Source organism: Nelumbo lutea, chromosome 7, assembly GCF_056320005.1.
Source record: "Nelumbo lutea isolate HS-2025 chromosome 7, American lotus-T2T, whole genome shotgun sequence".
In the NCBI taxonomy this organism is placed as follows: domain Eukaryota; kingdom Viridiplantae; phylum Streptophyta; class Magnoliopsida; order Proteales; family Nelumbonaceae; genus Nelumbo; species Nelumbo lutea.
In genome coordinates, this window is record NC_142690.1 from 17,776,538 (window position 1) to 17,783,394 (window position 6,857).

Genomic DNA, 6,857 nt, shown 5'->3' on the forward strand with positions numbered 1-6,857 from the left:
CATGCATGAAATACTGGATTACCACTAAGATAAGTCGCCCCTAAATTATCACACCATAAAATAGGAGGTTCTCTAGAGGAGACACCAATTTCAGAGAGCAAAGAACGAAACTATAACAGTTCAAATGTAGCAAGAAATATACTGCAATATTCACTTTCAGTGCTAGATCTAGAAATCGTGGGTTGTTTCTTGGAAGGCCAAGAAATCAAATTAGGGCCCATAAACACACAATAACCCCCTTGTGAACGTCTACCATCTGGGCAACCCACCCAATCTACATCACAATAAGCATGGAGATGAAAAGAATTAGATGGCCAAATCTGTAAATCAGAATGCATAGTGTGTTTACAGAGAAGGCAACCCAATGAACAGTAGTGGGCTGGTGAAGAAATTAACACACTTTGTTTACAGAGAAGGCAATATCAGGCCTAGTGATTGTGAGATATTGCAATGCACCAACAACACTGCAAAAAGTAGAAGGATTAGTGAATGGATCACCATCAGATTGAGAAAATCAAGTAGATGATGCCATAGTTGTAGAAATGGGCTTGGCTCCATCCATCTTTACTCGTTGTAGTACATCCCCAATGTATATACGTTGAGACAAAAACAAGCCATCAGAATTTTTCAATGTCTCAATGCCAAGGAAGTAGTGAAGTGGACCAAGATCCATAACTTGGGAGGAGTTGGAGCCAGTTGCAATGATACTATCAACATATATCAATACTTACAAGACTTGAGAGTTGTTTGTAAGAATAAACAAAGAGATGTTTGCTTTAGAGGCTTGAAAACCAAATTTCAACAAGAAAGAAGCCAATTTATGGAACCAAGCACGAGGGGCATGTTTGAGTCCGTACAAAGACTTGCACACGTGGCAAATATGAGAAGGAAGTTCTTGGCTTGAAAATCCCGAAGGTTGTTGCATTAAGATATCCTCATGTAAATCACCATGTAAAAAGGCATTTTGGATATCCAATTGGTGGATGATCCAATTATGTGAGGTAGCCAAGCTTAGAATGACATGAATAGTAGTGGGTTTAATGGTAGGACTGAAAGTATCAACATAATGAAGTCTAGCCCGCTGACCCTTGTCAACAAGCCTTGCCTTATAGCATTGAATAGAACCATTTGGGTTTCATTTCAAACAAAAAACCCACTTACAACTAATTAAGTTCATACCTAGTTGACGGGGAATAAGAGTCCATGTATTATTGTGTGCTAATGGATCATGTTCATCTTGCATAGCCGCGTGCCAATTGGGACCTTGAAGAGCCAAAATGTGTGATGTGGGTTTAGCCATTTCAAGAGGATAAGAAGTAGCAAGATAAGTCTTGGGCTTGAAAATGCCACTCTTCCCTCGTGTTATTATTGGATGATCATTATGAACCAAGGGAAATGGAGGGGGTGGAGTTGGTGAGGATGAAGAAGATGAAGATTTGTCACTAATGGTCAATGGTTCAGCAAGTGTTTGACAAGTGGATGATGTAGAAGATGCTGGGGATGGAGGTGATGCACAATTGTCAGGGGCAGCAATGGTAGACGGTGGTGAACTAGTGATGCAATATTATCAATGGGTTGACGATGAATAATAGGAGGCAGACCAATTGCTCACATAGTGGGAGATGTGTCAACAACGGAAGATGTCATAGTAATTGAAGAAAAAGGAAAAGAATCTTCATCAAATCTAACATGCAATGAAATGTAAATCTATTTGGTTGGTTTGTGCAAACAATGATAGCGTTTATACTGATCACAATAACCCACAAAAATATAAGAAGATGACCTAAACTCCAATTTGTTTGCATTGTACGGTTTGAGAAGTGGAAAACGCTCACACCCAAAGATTTTGAGAAACTTATAATTAGGAGATTTCTTGAATAAAACCTCCCATGGAGATTTCATGTTAAGCACCGGTGTAGGAAGCCGATTAATGAGCCATACAGCTGTATAGAATGCGTCCCACCAATAAGAGGAATGCATAGAAGAATTAGCAAGTAAAGTTAAACCAGTTTTCACCACATGTTGGTGACGCCTCTCAATAGAACCATTCTTTTCTTGAGTGTGTGGACAAGAGAGACAATGCATGATACCATGAGTTTCCAAGAAAATTTTTTATGCATAAAACTCTCCACCTCCATTAGATTGAAAACTCTTAATGCAAGTGTCAAATAATTTCTCGATATGGGTTTCAAACTTGATAAACACACTCAAAGCATCGACTTCTTAACCAAAGGACAAATCCATTGATATTTGCTATATGCATCAACAAATAAAATGTAATATTTAAAACCATGAGGAGAAATAGTAAGGAAGGGACCCCAAAGATCAGCATAAACAAGTTCCAAAGGAGAATGATAAGAAGTAGCACTATCAGAAAAGGGAAGCTTATGAGCTTTCCCTAAAGGAAAACTCTTGCAAAATGAAAGTTGTCTATTACTAGATAGTGGTAAGTCATGCTGAGACAATAGAACAAATGATACTAGGTGTTGGATGCCCTAATCGTTCATGCCATTTATTGATTGTGGTTTTCTCGCCCAAAATAGCACAATAAAAAGAAATTGCATTGAGTCCACATTGTTGAGATCAAGATGATAAAGGCCTTCTTTATTCAGTCTTTGCAACAACACTTCATTGGTCTCCTGATCCTTCACAAGAAATTCAGAAGGATGAAACTCAAAGAATCAATGGTTGTCCTTAGAAAACTTTGCAACTGATAGTAAATTCTTCTTTATACTTGGAATATGAAGTAAATCATTCAAAACAAATGACCTAGAGTTGGACATAAAAGAAGAACATCCATTATGTTTAGTAGGCAAACCTGCCCCATTGCCAATGGTGATATTATTTGGTACAAAGTAATCTAATTGTAAATGGAGATTTTCTAATCCAGATGTCATATGATGGCTGGCTCCAGAGTCCAGATACCAACTACTATCAAAAGGAGAAGAATGTGATGCAGTGTAAATAGACCCAATAGTCTGGCACTCAACAGGCTTGAAGTCTATTAAATCATGTTGATAGTCACTTATTACCTTTCTTAAGGTGTGATAATTCAAATCTCAACTGCATCACCCTTGCATTGGATCTAGATGCAAATAGTCAAGCAAGAGCATCCATACACTTTTGGATGAAGTGGCATGCCCTATGATCTGGTCAAGAACACCTTCTGGTAGTGAGGAAAGAATCCAACTTAACAAAAGTTGGTCCTGTTGTTCCCAAATTGCAAAATTTGGGTTGATAGTCACTTTAGTGCCTTCATCTTTAACAAATTTGGGCGGAACAGAGATAGAACCATCAACATAACCAAGAGCCTTGAATCCTTTCAAGATTGCTATGAACTGTGAATGCCATAGAAGATAATTGTTTCAATATAATTTGGTCAAAATCAAATGAGTAATGGTAGAGGGTAGGTTTAGATTCACAATAGAGGATTGGTTGTTCACTGAGTTTAAAACCTGAGATTATATTGACATATTCACAGGTACTTTGTATATATCTCTAATACCATGAAACAAAGACCAATTTTAATTTGTATATCTCGTCTCAGTCAGACGAGATTAAGAATTGTATATTTATAAACAGAGGAACTGTACACTTGTCAAAATTAGAGATACAAGGCAGTAGAGACATCTCTATGCTTGCAAAACCATAGAAACATAACTTTTCAGGAAGCGTTGAAGTCTCTTGGGAAGCACCAAAGTTCACCGTAGAGTTGTTTGGTAGGGGTGACTCCCTTCGGTAGGGAACTACCGAAGTCACTCCCCCTTCTTTGTCTCTCTCTACTCCTAGAAAGATTTTCCTCTGTTCTGTGCTTTTCCTCTCTTTGCTTCTCCCTTTTTTTGTGCTTTTCCCCCTTCTCTCTCAAGCTCTCTGTTTCCCCTCTCCTACGTTTTCCTCTCTCTCTCTCTCTCTCTCTCTCTCTCTCTCTCTCTCGGTCTCTATTTCTCTTGAGATCTCTTGAGGATCACCCCTTTCTTTCTCTATTTCTCTCATCTTCTATGTTTTTCTTTGTTTGCTTTCTTTCTGTGGGCATTCAGACATCCTAGTTGACCGAGATAATGCTAGATGGCCGAGATAGTGCTCCGACGATAGTTCTCTCTCTATTTCTATGTTTCTTTGGCGTCCTAGATGGCTATGATAGTGCTCCGACGTCTTGGATGGTAGTTTCTGTTCTCTACCTTTTCGGATGAAAGTTATAGTTTTCTAGCATGTTTCAACATTGTGAATGGATATTCTGTTCTCCAGCGTTGTGGATGGACGTTACAGTTCTCCGGCTTTTTTTGGAAGACAGCTTGCAATTAGCAGTTCTTCGGTGTGCTGGATGGCAATTACAGATGATGAGTCTACTACAGTTTTTTTGGTGTGGTTGGAAGTTATTGTGGCTATGTAACCTCCTTTATCAGTTTTTGGTTTGGTTGGCAATTCCTCTTGTCAGTTTGCTCATTAGTTATAGTGGTTTGGAGATGTTCTTATCCACTTCTATTAGTGATGTTAACTCACATCGCTTTGGTTGCAGAAGTTCTTTTGATTCTCCTAATTCCATCTATTTATTTTGTTCTTGAAAATGTATCTCTATTCTTCATTTGGCTTGGTTGGCATCTCTTTGTACCAATTTATTGCATGAATGAAACATGATTACAACTTTAAAAAAAAAAAAAATTAGAGATACAAAAGATGTTAGTTACAATAATAAGAGTTAGTTCTGTCGGTTAAGAGTTAGCTCTGTCAATTGTACGTCCATAAACATTCGTATGCTGTTATCCTGTGCTTGACATCTAGCCATTCTTATCTCCATGTAACGACACTGATCGTTATCAGTTTGGTCTACTCTTGCTCATTTATTCTCTTCAACATCACGAGCAAAAGTTTTGCAACTACGACTATAGTTTCAAAATTTTGAAGAAGGGAACTTCATTAGTGACGGAATATTTTTAGAAGGCCAAAGGTCTTTCTGATATGATTGGTGTTATACAAGAACCGGTGTCAGAAGAAGATAGGATACTTTACGTCTTGTTCAGAATTCGACATAATTTGAATAATCCGTTATAGCTATTTCTACCAGAAGTGGAGGTTTGCACCTTTAATTAGCGTCGGGCCTAGATTGAGCTGCACCTCTTATATTGAGTTAGACAAATAACATGCAAGCTTTATTTTTCAAGAAAAAAAATATTTAACTTCTATTAATAGGATAATGGGAAGTGCTAATTTGCATTGGTATAAATGCATAGGCTGAGCAAAAATTCTGAATTAATTGTCTCAACTTTGAATTTGTTTTATTTGTTTATGAAGAGTAAAATGGAAAATAATGTGGTCCCAACTTTATATTAAAGAGAATGTAGGCAGGACAAAGGTATTATGTCTTGGAGTAAGATGGCAAAGTGGCAGGACAAATATGTATAGTACCCACTTTACATGAGACAACAATCAAAGTAGGAGGAAAGTGGTGCAAAACTGCAAATTAATTTGGCACCAGTTTTTAATTCGATGTAAAATTTGCACTGTTAATGAGTATAAAATTTGATAAAAATTACAAATTTTGCATCATGCAAAAGTGCAAATCATGGTAAAAAAAGTTCTCTAGTCGTTCCTGTTAAAATATCCTCTAATTTTTAAATTAAATTTTACATAAAAAAAGTATTTTAAATTTCGTAATTAGCTCAAATAATAAACAGGCTCAATGAAACAAGGATGAAAAGTGAAAACTTACTTCGGGAGATAGGAACAATACCCATCGAATTTTAGGCCTGAACCACTTAATTTTTCTTGCACAAGCTGTTCTAGCCGCTTCACCATTGAAGGCGTCAGATAGTTCATCCAATCTCCCACTTGACCTTTCCTGAAGAGCAACTTATTTTCGAAGCTAGGAAGGATAAACCCGGTCTTATTCGCCTCCAGATTTCTCAAGTTTTCAAAACTACACAGTCTTGCTATTTCTTCTATCACGCCTTGTCTTTCTTCCTCCAAAGAAAAAGGGCACCCCAAGAAGTCTGCAATCCTCTTCAGCTGAGATATGATATCTTCCTTGAGTTCTTCATATCTCAGAAAGAGAACAATCTGAGGCCTTCTTAAGCTCTCATTCCAATACCCCAACAAATGACTCCAGTAGGGTCCAAACGGAATGACTCCATTACAAAACCACTCGAAAGCTTCCTCCAACAACAGAGGCCCAAGAGTTTCACATCTTCCCTTGTTCACGAAGTGCCAGAAAGAGATGAAGGTGTCTGCTGGATTGCGGCACAGATACACAACTCGACAGTCTGAGTTCTTGATGGTTTCTGGCAGCAGTTGGTAAGGAATGTGGGTAGCAAAAACTCTGGGACGAGGTAGATTGCTGAGATTGGGAAGCTGCTTGTTATATACAGCATGAATTCAAAGAAAGGGACAAGTTCATGAGGGTTGGTGGTGAGCAAGGGGTTCTCAGAGAGTGGGTACCTGGTCCTGTTCACTATATCGAATATAAGAGCCTTCAACCAAGTGGTACCTGATTTTGGCAAGGAGGCTAGAACTATGTCATCATGCTCACATGAATTGAAGTTGCTCTTGAACCATTGTATTGCCTCTAATCAATTTTCTCTTAACCAAAAGCCTTGGTGTTGGTAGAGAGGATCTTCAATCCACTCCTCCACTCTTGCTTTGGGAGTAGGGGAAGCGTGCAGCTCCTGGCATTGAAGATTCCTCAGGCTTTCTGGTCTGTGTGAACTACTGTTTTGGGTGGTTGAAATCTTTGCCTCATCCATGAGATTAGTAGGAGGGTTTGGAAGGTCTATACAGATGAAACAACGAAGTAGTAGCTGGATATATAGATGGATTGCAAAGTTACGGTCTATAACTACTGATTGGGTGAATCTGAGCTCACA

The 6,857-nt window shown here is 38.3% G+C and overlaps 1 pseudogene across 1 annotated transcript; it reads right to left on the minus strand.

Moving 5' to 3' along the window:
* Nucleotides 1-2,249: 2,249 nt before the first annotated feature.
* LOC148845417 (cytosolic sulfotransferase 14-like) lies at nt 2,250-6,857 on the minus strand (annotated as a pseudogene). The gene is made up of 2 exons (XR_016101936.1): nt 5,708-6,857; nt 2,250-2,645 (listed from the first exon to the last, which is right to left on the minus strand). The product of XR_016101936.1 is annotated as a cytosolic sulfotransferase 14-like (transcript).